At 46.8% G+C, this 15,514-nt stretch overlaps 1 protein-coding gene across 1 annotated transcript in view; it reads right to left on the minus strand.

The window, feature by feature from the left end:
- Map3k14 (mitogen-activated protein kinase kinase kinase 14) overlaps window positions 1-12,383 on the minus strand; it is a 43,301-nt gene extending 30,918 nt beyond the window's left edge. The window contains exon 1 of the mRNA XM_048365639.1: window positions 12,264-12,383. The gene's annotated coding sequence lies outside the window, so the exon portion shown is untranslated. The remainder of the gene's footprint in view (window positions 1-12,263) is intronic.
- Window positions 12,384-15,514: the final 3,131 nt, after the last annotated feature.

Genomic DNA, 15,514 nt, shown 5'->3' on the forward strand with positions numbered 1-15,514 from the left:
TATGTATATGCATATAACATTTGTGTATATAGGTATACATATACAAATGTATATGTCCATGAATATGTATTTCTTTTAGGTCTAGCTTCCATATATGAATGAAAACAAACCCCAGTTGGCTTTTTGAGCTTGAGGTATCTTGCTCAATATGATGTCCTCTAATTGCATCCATTTTCCTGCAAATGACATGATTTGATTTTTCTTGATCAAATTTGCCATTCATTTTATAAAGTCAGGCTCTGAGCATTTGCAGTCTATGTTATTGTTCTTTTGTAACAAAGCCTTGGACATCAGCTGCCAGATAAGAACTTTGTCTCCAGGCCCTTGACACTGAGCATTTGCTCTATTTCAAAGAATAGGATGACACTTTCCATTCAACTTTCTTTCTGTAGGAGAGCCAACAGCAAACAGAAAGGACACCATAGGGAGCACCATTAATCCAAAGATCAATATGGAATTGGAGTGGAGGTGAAAGTAGCATCTAGGAAAAACCAACTACACATATTTTGTTCTTTTACTTTTTTTTGCCAGTCAGTTCTAGGGCTTGAACTCTGGGCCTGGGCACTGTCCCTGGGCTCCTTTTTGCTCAAGGCTAGCACTCTACTTGAGCTACCGTGCCACTTCTGGCCTTTTCTGTTTATGTGGTGCTGAGGAATCAAACACAGGGCTTCATGCATACTGGGCAAGCACTCGACCACTAAGACGCATTCCCAGCCCCACATACTTCATTCTATACAAATAAATATAATTTTTGTTTTTGTTTTTAAGTGCCAGTACTGAGGCTTGAACTCAAGAGCCTAGGCACTGTCCCTTAGCTTTTTTTTGCTCAAGGCTGCTACTCCATCATATGAGCCACAACTATACTTTTGGCTTTTTGCTGGTTAATTGAAGATAAGAGGCTCATAGACTTTCTTGCCCAGGCTGACATAGAACTGAGATCCTCAGATCTCACACTCTTGAGTAGTTAGGATTATAGACATGAGCCACTGGAGCCCAGCAAAACCTTTTTAATGAAAAACAATTTCACAAGTTGTTGAAATCTGCAAGTTAGGGTACTTTTTCTGTAACTGGATATTCTCATGCAGTGGGTTGGACTGCAGCATATATATATACACTATCCAACAATGACCAGTTTTTAGTGATTATAGAGCCACAAGCTGCCTTCAACACTAGCCATTACAAACCTAACTAGTTCTTTTCTTTCTGTCCTTCTTTTTATCTTTTTTGGGGGAACAGGATCTCACTGTATAGTCCAGGTTGGCCCTGAACTCACAATCCCCTAGCCTCAGCCATCTATCTGTGTACTGGGATGATAAGCATGTGCCACTCCGCATGGTTTTCCAACTTCTTTGATAAGTGAAAATGTACTTTCTTCATGGGGGTAGGGATGTTGTTCAGCAGTAGCGCACTTGCCTAGCATGTGCAAGGCCCTACGTTCCAACCCAAGAAATGAAAATCAAACAATAAAAGCTTTACAGGTCATCATTATAAGGAACATTCTGGCTATATGAAACAACTGTCTAGTTCCCTAGACCACAGTGAATTCTGCTGGAGTCATACTCTGTGCCCTCCTTTCTGGACATGTAAATGTAGTTTTCATAGGTGAGTCTGACTGTATTAAGAGAGGGTGAGCTGGGCACTGGTGGCTCATACTTGTAATCTTAGCTCCTCAAAAGGCTAAATCTGAGGATCATGGTTTGAAGCCAGCCTGGGCAGGAAAGTCTATGAGACTCTTATCTCCAATTAACCATCAAAAAAGTCAAATGGAGATGTGGCTCAAGTAGTAGAGCACTAGCCTTGAACACGAAAGCTTAGAGGTAGCACTGAGGCCTTCAGTCCAAACTCCGGGACCAGCATACAAGAGAAAAAGTGAGGGAGGAAAGGGGGGAGGGAGGGAAGGAGGGAAAGAGAGGGAAAAGGAAAAGGAGAGGGAGTGGGGAAAAAGATGGGGAGGAGGAGGGAGGAAGAGAGGGAGAGAGAAGGAGGAAGAGGAGGAGAAGGTGAGAGGGAAGGAGGGGGAGAAGGAGAGAGGATGAAAGACAAGCTCAGCTCCCTATAAGGGAGGAGAATTTGAGTTCATTGTAGTCACTGGTGACCAGTTCTAAAATTGAGGAACTAGTTTGAGGAAGTTCAGAATAAACAAGAAGCCCAAATAGCTTGGCTTTCCACAGAAGACTTCCAATGCATGGGGGGAAATGGAAGAAAACACATGGTCTATTCTGACCTTAGACGGTAGAAACAGACCATGGCCTAGTTTCAGACCTTGCTCTCTCTCTATATATATACTTTGAACAACTAGCCAGAGTGACCAGCTTGAGTAATGAGCAGCAGGAGGGCATCTGATATGTTCCTTTACTATAAGGGGTCCTATTCTCCTATTCTCTCCAGGAGGGGAGGAAAGGGCTTGGGACACAAGATCTGAAGGGAAATGTTCTCAAAAGATCTCAGATGGATTCTCTGCTGAAAGGCAGAAAACTGGGAAACAGCCACAGCTTTCTCATGTCTCTCCCTCAGTTTGGGAGGATCTCACAGAGGAGCTTGCACTTTTACTCAACAACAAAGACTTATCCAGTAGCTATCATATTCCAAGAGCTGGGCTGGCCACTGGGAATATGATAATGACCAAGACAGGTACGGGAGCTTTCCCTGTTGTGACCCTGAAAGGCCTTCTTGGAATGCTGACCCTAGCTGTCAAGAAACGATGGGCTCCCTGGGCACTGGTGGCTCATACCTGTAATCCTAGCTACTTAAAAGGCTAAGTAATGGAGAAACTCAGTTGGAAGCCAGCGTAGACAGCAAAGTCTAAGAGACTCCATGTCCAACTGATGAACAAAAGGCTGGACTGGAGGCATGGCTCAAGTGGTAGAGTACCAGCCATGAGCAAGCAAGTTGAATGAGAGCATGAGGCCATGAGTTCAAGTCCCACCACTGGCACACACAAAAAAGGAAGTCATGGCTCAGACTTTGCACCTTTTAATTACAAGTCAGACTGAGGGGCTCAGAGCATAGGATTTGCCAGTGTAGTCCCTGTAATCTGACCCAGCCTGTCTCTAATAGCTGGCCACTCACTAGCTGCTTCTGAACACATTCCCACTGGCAATGATTCACTTTATATTTATTTACTTGCAGTCCTGGGGTTTGAACTCAGGGCCTTGTACTTTCTAGGCAGGTAGTCCACTACTCAAGCCACACTCCCTGCCCCAGTGCCAACACATATTGCTTTCTCCTGAAGTGCTAGTTTCCAGACTGTTATCATGCTCCTGATCCAAGCTGACAAGTAGAACAGGCCCAGGGCTGAGGGAAATGCTGGGGTGCTCCCATTTAGACACCCACAGAAAATGAAAAGGGGGCTCTTCCTGCCAGGGAGGTCTGCACATGGTGGTTAGCAGTGGTCACGTTGGGGATGGGGTATCTGGCAGGATCTGTGTGGTATGACGTCTCCTTCCATGTTCATCATCCCCCATAGGGAGCTCCTTGAAGGAACTGTATGACAAGTTACTGGGTTTTACAGGTGCCTCCTGACTTATGATGATTTTATGTCCCAAGAATCCCATCATAAGCTGAAAATGTTCGAAACCAATACTTTTAACTCATCAAATGTCATAGTTTAACAACACAGCCCACATTACAAGGACCATTAAGTGCCCTGTGATGGTTGGCTGACTGGGGGCTGTAGCTCACTGCTTCTGCTCAGCATGCCTAGCAAGTCTTGAATCATTACTGCTAACCTAGGAAAAGACTCGATTCAAAATTCTCTCCAAATGCCACATCATCATTTCTTCAAAAAACTGTAAGTTGAACCATCACCAGTTGAGTGTATCTGTGTCTTCTAGCACCCAGCTGAGCATGGCTGAGCTTGGCTGTTTATCTTCAGCAAGAATTCTCAGGATCAAAGAATAACTGCTAACAGTCCTGAGGGACAAATGAGAGTCCCAGACGGAAGGCCCAATGGGCTGAGTGGGACATGTAGGGCCTGTTTCCAATCACCTGACATACTCAAGAGAGGGACCAAGATCCCTGAAGTGGTTACATTATGGTGGCTGTACTCCAGGAAGACAGTGCTCTGCAAGATGGCCTACGAGCCCCCTAGCTGGTTCATTTCCTAAATTCTGACCTGGAAACTCACATCTTTAATGGTGTGAGAATATGAACCCCTACCTACCTGTACAATATACCCCTGGGCTCAGGTGGATATGGTGCATGTGGGAAGTGGTTGGTACCATGGTACATGGTTTTCTGTCTTTTACATTAGTCTCTGTAGAACTATTCCTGCCTCTCAAAGCAAAGCATTTACTAGGTGGTCCTGCCAGCCAGACTCACCCAACTAATTCCCCTGGGGCCAAGGACTGCAGGTGTGACCTTTTTTTTTTTATGGTCATCGGTTGTAGGACTTGAACTCAGGGCCTGGGCTTTGTCTCTGAGCTCTTTTGCTCTACTGCTTTGAACCACAGCGCCACTTCTGGTTTTCTGGTGATTAACTGGAGATAAGAGGCTCATTGGGGGGCTGGGGATATGGCCTAGTGGCAAGAGTGCTTGCCTCGTGTACATGAGGCCCTGGGTTCAATTCCCCAGCACCACATATACAGAAAACGGCCAGCAGTGGCGCTGTGGCTCAAGTGGCAGAGTGCTAGCCTTGAGCAAAAAAGAAGCCAGGGACAGTGCTCAGACCCTGAGTCCAAGCCCCAGGACTGGCCAAAAAAAAGAAAAAAAGAAAAAAAAAGAATAGAAAAAAAAAAGAGTCTCATTGGCTTTCCTGCCAGGGCTAGCTTTGAACCTCGATCCTTAGATCTTAGCTTTTTTTTTTTTTTTTTTTTTTTTTTTTTTTTTTTTGGCCAGTCCTGGGCCTTGGACTCAGGGCCTGAGCACTGTCCCTGGCTTCTTCCCGCTCAAGGCTAGCACTCTGCCACTTGAGCCACAGCGCCGCTTCTGGCCGTTTTCTGTATATGTGGTGCTGGGGAATCGAACCTAGGGCCTCGTGTATCCGAGGCAGGCACTCTTGCCACTAGGCTATATCCCCAGCCCCAGATCTTAGCTTTTTGAGTAGCTAGGAATACAGGTGTGAGCCACCAGCACCTGGCTTGCAGGTGTGATCTTAATCGGCAATTGTACCATCATTTGAGGCTGGCAAAGCCCTCCCTGCTTCCTCTCAAACCTGCCAGCTATCCCTCAGTATCCACCAGAACACCAATTCTAACCCAGTAAAAGCAAAGGTGAACATTGGCAGGAAGAGTGTGGTAGATCTCAGCTACAATGGAGGTCACCATCCAGAAATGACATTATATTTTGCCCTCAAGAAAGAGTTTCTCACTGACAGGAGCCCAACAGATCCAGCTGGGATGATGCCTGACTGCTTGGGTTCCTCTGGCCACCTGCAAGCTATGGGCAACGGGCCAGTTCTTCAGAGAAGAAAGATGCAAAAGAACTTTTTGGTGCTTAGTTTGAAACCACAATCAATTGTCACTCAATGCCTACTCTGGGTGAGACGCTGTTTGGGGACCTAGTGCCCTGAAATACAAGTAACCTTTGAGACTTCTGGCTCACCCTGCCCAGAATCATATAGTCTTATCAACCTTGTCCTCTTTTTGATCACATGACCTTCATGGTACAAGAAAGCGTCAAATAAACAGCTTTCTGTTTACTTTTTCTTAGACACAGAGCTGCAGCTGCTCAGGTTTCACCCTTCCCAGGCAAGGCAGAACTTGCAGGAAGGTTCTGGGCGATGGGGTCAGCATGGGGGAATAAGGGCAGGAACTGGAGTAGTTCCTTTGTCCTGTGGTGGAAGGGCACAGAGCGAAGAGCCTGGCTTTTAGCCATTAACTAGTTGAGTGGCCTTAGGCAACTTGCTTGACTTTCTTGGGCCACCAGTCTATCTTCTGCAAAATACAGGAAGTTAAAAATTCTACTGATCATTTCCAATCTAGAATTCTAATAACTCGTTCTTGTCAGAGTGGCTAAAGCCTTGGGTTATTTAGCCATGCCAGCCTGAAAGTTGGCTGAAAGTTGACTGCTAGTTAGCAGCCCTGATTGGTAGAGTACTAGCCTTGAAATGGGTACCTGATGGTAGCTTTAGTGGGAAGAGGGTCATGAGAAGCTGTAATCACCAGAAACTGGGAGGCAAAGATGGCTCAGGTGTCCCGCAGCTGCTTCCGAATCCAAACACTGGCCTTGGGAATGTAGACAACAGAGTGGTGGGCTTGGAGTGCCATAAACTTGCTGAAATCCAGGGTGTAACTGAGCCTTTCCAGTCACTGGAGCTCTTGCAAGCTTTCAACTCAAGTGAGTAGAGGGGGTAAAAAGGGTTCCCCAGAAGGTCTTTCATATCAAACTATAGTTTGTATTTCTCTCCTCTCTGCCAAGGGATTTCCCAGCTCCCTGGGGCCAAAGCTCCCCTCCTGCAGCTTTGCTGACTGTCATTGGATGTGGGCCATTTTTCCACCCTCAAGGTGGCTGGGCTCAGGAGTGCAGTGACACTGCTGACTTGGGCTCTGTGCCCTGTCCACTGGATCCAACCCCAGCAACCTCCTATTCTTTCCCTACCTGCAAGCTATCGGGCTGGAATGAGGGTGATCTTGGGCAAAGGGGTGCTCAACCAGGCCTGCTCAGGACTTCCTGTGCAACTGTGTGTGGGGTGGGGGTGGGGGTGGGGGTGGGAGATCAATCTGTCAACTGCTGGGTGACTCACCTTCCAGAGAAAGTGCCCTGCTCACCTAAGCAAAGCTGCTTGGAAAATGACTAAGACACCTATCAAATGCAGGCTTTGGGGCCAGCCAGAGGCTGAGCAGGGTCCACGCGATCTGCTCTCACCTAAGCCTGAAGGCTTAGGGCTCCTGCCACCTGCTTTCATTTTCATCTGAACCCAGCTCCACATGAGGCTCCACATCCGGTGATCTACTTTTTCTAAACACTAGCTTCACTTTAGAAATGACTCTTCAGCCATCAAGACAGCGTCCCCAAGAGAAAACAAAATGTTATTTAAAGGGAACAGCAACCTGATTGGGAGCCTCTAAGTTTTGTTTTGTATTAAGGAAGAAAAAAAAGGGAGTTTAAAATCTAACATGAAGTGTTTTTTATTTTTGTTCTACTCTCTTGCCCCTTGTAGATTCAGAGCACTCAGATCTAGGTGTAAAGAAAAGCGTACAAGAAATATTTTCAAAGAGAAAAAGTGGGGTGAGATGAGGTCCTATGTGCTGGTGGGAACTGTACAGCAGAACACCAAACATTGCCTCCTGGCATTGCCTCCTGCCTCTCAAAGAACAAGTCTTATTGACTTACGTTCTACAGTGTTCTTCTTTTTCTCAACCCCCGAGTTAGTGTTGGGACCTATTTAACTATGCACAAGATACTGGGGAGCCCCTAGACAGGCCTGGCTGTGTCTGGGAGACCCAGGGATTCCCCCTCTTTAGGACTGCCAGCTCTCACCGGGAACATCCTAGGTCTTTTATAGGATAAGGCGAGGGCAGAACTTAATGTAAGGCTGGGAGGTTGTGGCAGCCCCAAAACTCCAGGCTAGAGAAATATCCTCTTAGAGATCCTGTTGAGACAATGACTCCATCTTGTCAGGCAATCTGACTCTTCTTGAAATCATCTTATAGAAAACAGGTCTGGTCACAGTGTAGTAATGGATAAATGCTACATATTACTACTACAACTATTAACAACAACAACAACAACAAAACAACAATAGTGATACCACCATGCTTAGCACTGGACATAGAGTCTCTCGTTATCTTCTACTCAAAGTAGCCCCATGACAGACTTCAGGCCCTATTTCAAGATGCCAGGTTTACAGAAGTAAAGTGATTTGCCTGGTTTGTTTAAGCAGACAGCCTAAAACCACTAAATCACTGTATGGAACATGGTGATATTGCAGATAGACTCTCTTCTTCTGGACAGATTACTTGGCTTCTCTGCCTTAGTTTCTACATCTGGAAAATGGGCAGAGGCAGACCCATCTCAATGATGGGCTATGCATCTTTTAGGCTTTTATTAATAACTAGCAACAATCCATAATTACTTGATTACTGATATCAATTGATAATCCATTATTACTGAGAGTAGACAAAGATGCTTCTCTGGCTTAATTAGGCTCAAAATTGACATAATTTGGGGGAAAACCAAAACCAAAAAAATTCAAAAACAGGGGCTGGGAATGTGGCTTACTGGTAGTGTGCTTGCCTAGCATGCATGAAGCCCTGGGTTTGATTCCTCAGTACCACACACACAGAAAAAGCTGGAAGTGGCGCTGTGGCCCAAGAGGTAGAATGCTAGCCTTGAGCAAAAGAAGCTCAGGAGTTCATTTCACTTAGCATCATCTTATGTGTTCCTAAGGGTATAGCTATTGGGCCTTGTGATGCTCTGCTATGGCTTGCCTAAACCTGTACTAATTATTCCCAATAAGGGAGGCCATAGAGTCCATGTTTCTTTGGGTCTGGCTCACTTCACTTAGTATAAATGCTAAGTGAAATGAACTCCATGTTATGGAAAAAAGTGATATATCACAGTTGTAACTACTTTCAACGTCCTATGTGTATGTGTAGTTTCTATTATTGATGATGTTCTTGTATCACCTTCCTATGGTTGTACCTACACTATCTCTGTAATCTTATCTGAGTATATTGGAAACCGTGTTTACTGGTATTGGAAGTAGGAAATTCAAAGGGAATACCAAATTTGAGAGACACAGGGTAAAAAAAGAGAAATAACTACAAAAGCAATACTTGCAAAACTGTTTGGTGTAAGTGAACTGAACACCTGGGGGGGGGGAGGGAAAGGGGGAGAGGGAGGGGGGCATGAGGGACAAGGCAACAAACAGTACAAGAAATGTATCCAATGCCCAACGTATGATACTGTAACCTCTCTGTACATCAGTTTGATAATAAAAATTTGAGAAAAAAAAAAAAAAAAGAAGCTCAGGGACAGTGCCCAAGCTTTGAGTTCAAGCCCTAGGACTGGCAAAAACAAAAAAAAAAACCCTTATCTTTTCTTGAACAAGTTAGTAGAAAATGAAGTCAAGTAAATGTCAAGAAAGTGGGTTTACGGGCTGGGGATATGGCCTAGTGGCAAGAGTGCTTGCCTTCTATACATGAGGCCCTGGGTTCGATTCCTCAGCACCACATATACAGAAAACGGCCAGAAGTGGCGCTGTGGCTCAAGTGGCAGAGTGCTAGCCTTGAGCAAAAAGAAGCCAGGGACAGTGCTCAGGCCCTGAGTTCAAGGTCCAGGACTGGCCAAAAAAAAAAAAAAGAAAGTGGGTTTAGATTCTGGGTTAGACAACGAATTCCTAAGGGATCTTGTCTATTTCTCACTAGACTTCACATTTCTGTTCCTTGTCCCTGTCTTTCTTCCTAGCTACCAATTATTCCTGATGCACATAATTCAAGGTATTTATATCAGGCAGTGAAAGGATTAAAGAATATAAGACAAGGACAGAGAGCCCTTTAAACTAGAATAAAAAACACATAGGACAGAGAGGAAAACTTACTTTTTCTGTACTATCACTCAGATAAGCCCAGAGCTAAGGTCCTCGTACCACAGTGCTCTGCTCCAAGCAGCTAAGATGCTTTCCTCTACAATTTGCCCTCTGCCTGGCCCTTTCTATTCTGCTCTTACCTGTGTTCAGTCAGCATCCATTAGGTAAACACAGAGCCTTCACACTTGGAATGTTCATCTTTAAGATGTTCAGCCCTACACCTTTCCCCTATTCGAGATCTTAGTGTGCAGAACCCAGAGCGCTGACTTATCTTTAGAGCTCCGCAAACCAACTCCCTAAACTGTCCCCATTAGCCACTCATTTAACCCTGGTGCCATCAAAAATGCTCAGATGCTGCTTCCAGTTTAACTGAAATACTAAAATGGGGCAAACAGGAAGCATCAGACACAACTGTGGTAGAGACTTATTAATCACGAAAGCAGAATTTTAGTTGCATTTTAACCTTTTGCCAGGAAAAAAAAAAACACAACAATGTTGAGATGATGAAAGTCATGGGTAGAAGTATCCTGCCTGCCTGACTTTGTATTTAGGACTGAATTTGGTGCTAAGATTTCAGTTTTTTATCCCAGAAAGGCCATCTGTCAACCCAACCAGGATGAATTTGTCAGCTTTTCACAAGGCAGGCTTGTTAGGAAAGTCCATGTGTTGTCCACTGAAACAGGAAAAAAAATAGGAAACTAAAAGTGACTTCACAGGCCAAAGTGACACAACACTAAGAGAGGACAAAGCAAACAACCATCGAGGAAGCATCAATCTCTTTCATATCTCTACAGGTCTCTCAACAGGTCCTAGCTGGAGATGAACTCTTATCACTCACTCAAAAACTCACAAGAGTTTGCTTAGGGTTGGACAATCAATCAGGGCGAGTCCTCTTCTCAGCAATAAATGACACACAAACACTCCAAGCAGATCACAAAGGAGTCAGTGTTCATCAGGAGAACCAAAATGAGGAACCAAACCTCCATCTGCTGAGGCGAAATGGCCCAACCAGACGTCTTTGTTTAATAGATGAAGGCTCCTTTGGCAGGATTTCTGTCTGTGGTGCCGCTCCCACAAACTCCTACCAGACACCAGGGGCAGAAAACCCCCTTCAGAACTGCTCCAGATAGTCAGAAAACAATCAGAAGATGACTTAAAGCTTGGCAGCCTACCGCTGATTTAATCAACTGCTAGTACATATTTCTAGGTATATCTACCTTGGTAACTGATTTCTAAAATTAAAGTCAAACACTTAACTTTTATTTTGAGATCTTCTGAGAAGTTCATCGTACTCTTCCATATAAGTCAGGATGTCTTAGAGGTATTTGAAAAAAACAACAACCAAAATTCGAGAGTCTGGCATGGCTCCAATGGAACTGACTTTGACATCACTTTTAAACCATCAAGAGAAAAATCTAAACACATCCTAAGCAAGACAAGCATTTTGTAAACAGCCTCTGACATTAAGGGCATAAATATCACACCGAACATTTTTCTCTCCTTTCTTCATTAGGCCCCTGATTCAGGGGCCTAAGGAACCTACCAGTTCTAGCTCTGAGGCATCAGGCAATACACAAGCCCCTCACACACCTGTCTCAGGTGAGGGATAAGGCCCTTAAAATGGAACAATACTGTCTATCTCACCACACAGAGGGATAAAGGGGAAGGAAAAATAAAAGTGATCATGGTTATGAAGCTACTAAAAAACAAAACAAACTTATCATTAATGTCAAGATACAATCTTCCTCTAATCTTTCAGACAGACCATGGTTCTAGTCAGGGTTTTCAACATTTTTCCCCCAGTATAAACTCTAGTCTGCTAAAGTTCACTGACCATGGTTCTATCTTATTTAATTTCATTCGTTTTTCGAGTTCTTTTTCAAGTCATTAGTATTCATGGTCTCTGGTTAACAAACATAATTTTGTCATTGACAACTTTGATTTCCAGACTTTTTCTCCATTCATCCTCCTCTCCACACGCATTCAAGCTCCAGTCCATTTGGGCTGAGAGCAACACTTAAACAAGGTGGAAGGGAAGACTCCCCCCCACCCCCACCAAAGTTACTGAGCAACAATGAGACTCCTGGGCAGGTGAGACTGTCTTACACTTTCTAGTGCCTGGTGGCTGCAAGTTGCCAGGACCCTGGTGGGCTTCCAAGATGGGAATATTACATGGAAACCGACAGCAGAAATCTCAAAGAGTGGAGCACATGGAAAAATCTGTACAGAATGGTCGAGGCCAGGAGGAAAGATGCTGCGGGTGGCCCATACCACTTCGCTTGGACAGATCGCTCCTCCCGGCCGTGGGGTGAGAGTCTTCAAAGAGTTCTTCTCTGGGAGCACTGGAGGGTTCCACAAACAGGACAGGTGGGAGTGGGCTCTTCTGTGGTTGTGCGTATGTGTGTGTCTGGGGGGCACACGGGGCTCGGAGCCGGAGGGACGCCGAACTGGCGGCGGAGCTCAGTGGCTGGGGTGCTGGGGAAGGGGAAGCAAGCGCGTCCCGGCGCACGCTAGGAGCGAGAGCGCGGCCTGCGAGGGCGCGCGGCCTGGAGGCTCGGCGCGAGCACGGCGTGCGACCCTGGCGCTTGCAGCGAGGGTGCGAGGGACCGCTCGGCCCCGGCTGGCCGACAGGGCCAGCCGCTAGACAATCCGGTCGTGGACGCCGGGGCTCCGATCCCCACCGTTCCCGCGCTACGGGCAGGCCGCAGCCCGGCTCCGGGCTGAGAAACTACCCATCCCCGCCGCACCCTCCAGCGCCCCACCTCAGGTCCCGGGGTCCTGTCCAGTCACCTACCGGCCGAGCGCCGATCTCCCCAAGCTAGCGACTGCGGCGCGTTGGCTGTCCAGCGCTCTCCCGCCGCCGGCCACCGGCCGCTGAGCTCCCGGCCCACGGTCGCCCCGCCCCGGCCCCGCCCCGGCCCCGAGCCCCGCCCCCGTCACCGCCTTCCCTGCCGCCTCCGGGGCCACGCCTCTCCCCGCGGCTGAGACTTTGCTTGGATTCCCGCCTCCTGTCTTTGGCCCCGCCGCGACCCTTGGGCCCACCCGCCCTCGCAAACTAGCCAATGAAGAAGCGAATCCCCGCCTGCCCGTCATCCCTTTCTCTAGCAACGATTGGCTAATGAGGCCTAGCTACCCGAAATGGGTATTATTTCCGGCCAAGGTTTAGCGAGCTTTCTGGGCGGACTGGTGGGCCGAAGGCGGGGACCGTCGGGGTGTTGGTGGAGTTACACATGCGCGCTGGACTTCTGGCACACGTTACAGTCGCATTCTTCTGAAGGTTACGGGAAGGAAGGGCGACTGGGGCGCATGCGTGGGCGCTCCCGGCCCTGACTTCGGTTACCTTAGCGACTGCCAGGCGCTGTCCCTCCCGGGGTCTGCTGTCAGGGCGTGGCTGCTGAGGCCGCGGGTGGGGGGCAGGATGTGCCGTGGAGTTGTAGAGTACTGGAGAATGAATGAGAGAAACTTGGGGAGCCCAGGGCCTACCCGGAGCGGGTCACGTGCCTTGACATGCAGGTGTTTTTGAAGATCTTGACAGCCAGCTTGACGTGCAGAGGGGGTCGCCAGCCCTGGAAAAGTAACATGGTGCCTGAGCGGTGCCAAAGATCTCTACGGTGAATGGATGACCTGAAGTTTGAATGGAGACCTAGGTGTGTTCATAGCCTCTTCCTGGATGGAGATCTGTACCCAACAGACATCTGTTGTTGGGGACTTGGGAAAACCATTTATTTAAGCACTGGATGAAAACCCCAAACTGAAAGCCTCACCCACACCCCCAGGCCAGAAGTATGCTTTGTTGGCCTGACCATATGTTTCTTTGAATTTGAACTGAGCCTAATAATCCCTATCCCAACCACCGCATTTCTGGCTGTGTGGCTTCCAGAGAGCCTATGTTTTTGCAGCCTAATAATCTCTGGAAGAACAGTAGTTGAGTCAGATGTTTAGGCATCTGGGTGCCTGTCTTTTCCTTCCCACCACCTGTTTGCCTCTGGGCATACCACTTCTCAGGAAAGACATCGGCACAGGGCCAGATTCTGTACAGGTTTCTTAGCTCACCCTTATCTCTTTCTTCTTCTTCTTCTTCTTCTTCTTCTTCTTCTTCTTCTTCTTCTTCTTCTTCTTCTTCTTCTTCTTCTTCTTCCTCTTCCTCTTCCTCTTCCTCTTCCTCTTCCTCTTCCTCTTCCTCCTCCTCTTCCTTTTTTTTTTTTTTTGCCAGTCCTGGGGCTTAAACTCAGGGCCTGAGCACTGTCCCTGGCTTCTTTTTGCACAAGACTAGCACTCTACCACCTGAGCCACAGTGCCACTTCTGGCTTTTCCTGTGTATGTGGTGCTAAGGAATCAAACCCACGGCTTCATGCAGGCTAGGCAAGCACTCTACCACTAAGCCATATTCCCAGCCCTCACTCTTTCTTCTTCAGGGTATTCAAGCCCAAGTGATTTATCCAGCTTCCCTTCACATTTCTCTGGTCCTGGATTTCCTGCAGTCTCTTTCTACTTACCTATCAAAAGTGATCTATCAGCTGGGTGCTGGTGGCTCATGCTTGTAATCCTAGCAACTCAGGAGGCTGAGATTTGAGAATTGTGTTTCCAAGCCAGCCCAGGCAAGAAAAAGTCTATGAGACACTTATCTCCAATTAACCACCAGAAAACTGGAAGTGGAACTGTGGCTCAAAGTGGTAGATCACTAGCCTTGAGTGAAAAAGTTCAGGGACAGTACCCAGTCATTGAGTTCAAGCCCCACAACCCCCCCCCCCAAAAGTGATCTGTCTTGGATGCTAGTGGCTCTCACCTGTAATCCTAGCTAATCAGGAGACTGAGATCTAAGACTTGAGGTTGGATGCTAGCCCAAGCAGACAAATCTGTGAAATTCTTATCTCCAGTTAACCACAGTTAGCCACAAGTGGAGCTCAAGTGGTAGAGTGCCAGCTTCGGGGGGGGGGGGGGGAGGGGGGAACCAAATGAGAGTGTTGTGAAGCCCTGAGTTCAAGCTCCAGTACTGACACACACACACCAAAAATGTGATCTGTCTTTAAACCTGTGCACTGATATTAATGTGTTAGTGAGAGAGAGAGAGAGTGTGTGTGAAATCTGTAGACCAAAGCTCTGGTGCAGAAATTTCAGTTCAGGTTGCAGGGGAAGAACAAACCACTATATACACTAGTAAGAAAGGTATTTAAGGGGCTGGGGATATAGCCTAGTGGCAAGAGTGCCTGCCTCGGATACAGGAGGCCCTAGGTTCAATTCCCCAGCACCACATATACAGAAAACGGCCAGAAGCGGCGCTGTGGCTCAAGTGGCAGAGTGCTAGCCTTGAGCGGGAAGAAGCCAGGGACAGAGTGCTCAGGCCCTGAGTCCAAGGCCCAGGACTGGCCAAAAAAAACAAAACAAAAAACAAAAAAAAAAAAAAACAAGAAAGGTATTTAAGACTAGTCAACTTTTCCATTTCAGCTATTTTTCTCAGGTGCCCTGCTGTATTTGAGGTGACACAGCCCTAGTGAACACTGGGGTGTCTGAATCCTGGATTGCTTATACACCCCTTATAATAAGAGCTTTTGGGAAAAATTACTTCCTACTAGCCTAAATCATGCTAGCCTGGGAAGGCTGCTAGCCCTGAGTCACTGGTGCAACCTCGGCTCTGCTTTAAATAAAAGAATTGACATTTACAGGGTGACTCACCTGGAGCAAAGAGCTAAATTCTCAGTACTCAGGGAGTTTCACATCCCATCTATTTCAGGTCTGGAAATACAGGGTGAGACTGCACCAGAGAAAAGCAGTTTCTGGTTTCTGAGAACTTAAGAATGTAAGCTGGATATTTACCCTGTGCTTCATCTCACTGAGCACTTGCTCAACCTGGCAGGATTGACATTTTGGGTTGGATAATTCATTGTCACAGGTGCACAGAAGCTGCTTTTACTTCAAAAGCAACCAAGTTACTACTGGAGCCCATCCATTAACTAACAGCAGAATAAAAGCTAGGCATCTCTGCCTCCATTTTTTTTTAATCTATGTTTTTTGTCCCGAGCCTTTCTCTTCTGCAGTCACTTGGTA

This window comes from Perognathus longimembris, chromosome 17, assembly GCF_023159225.1.
Source record: "Perognathus longimembris pacificus isolate PPM17 chromosome 17, ASM2315922v1, whole genome shotgun sequence".
NCBI lineage: Eukaryota > Metazoa > Chordata > Mammalia > Rodentia > Heteromyidae > Perognathus > Perognathus longimembris.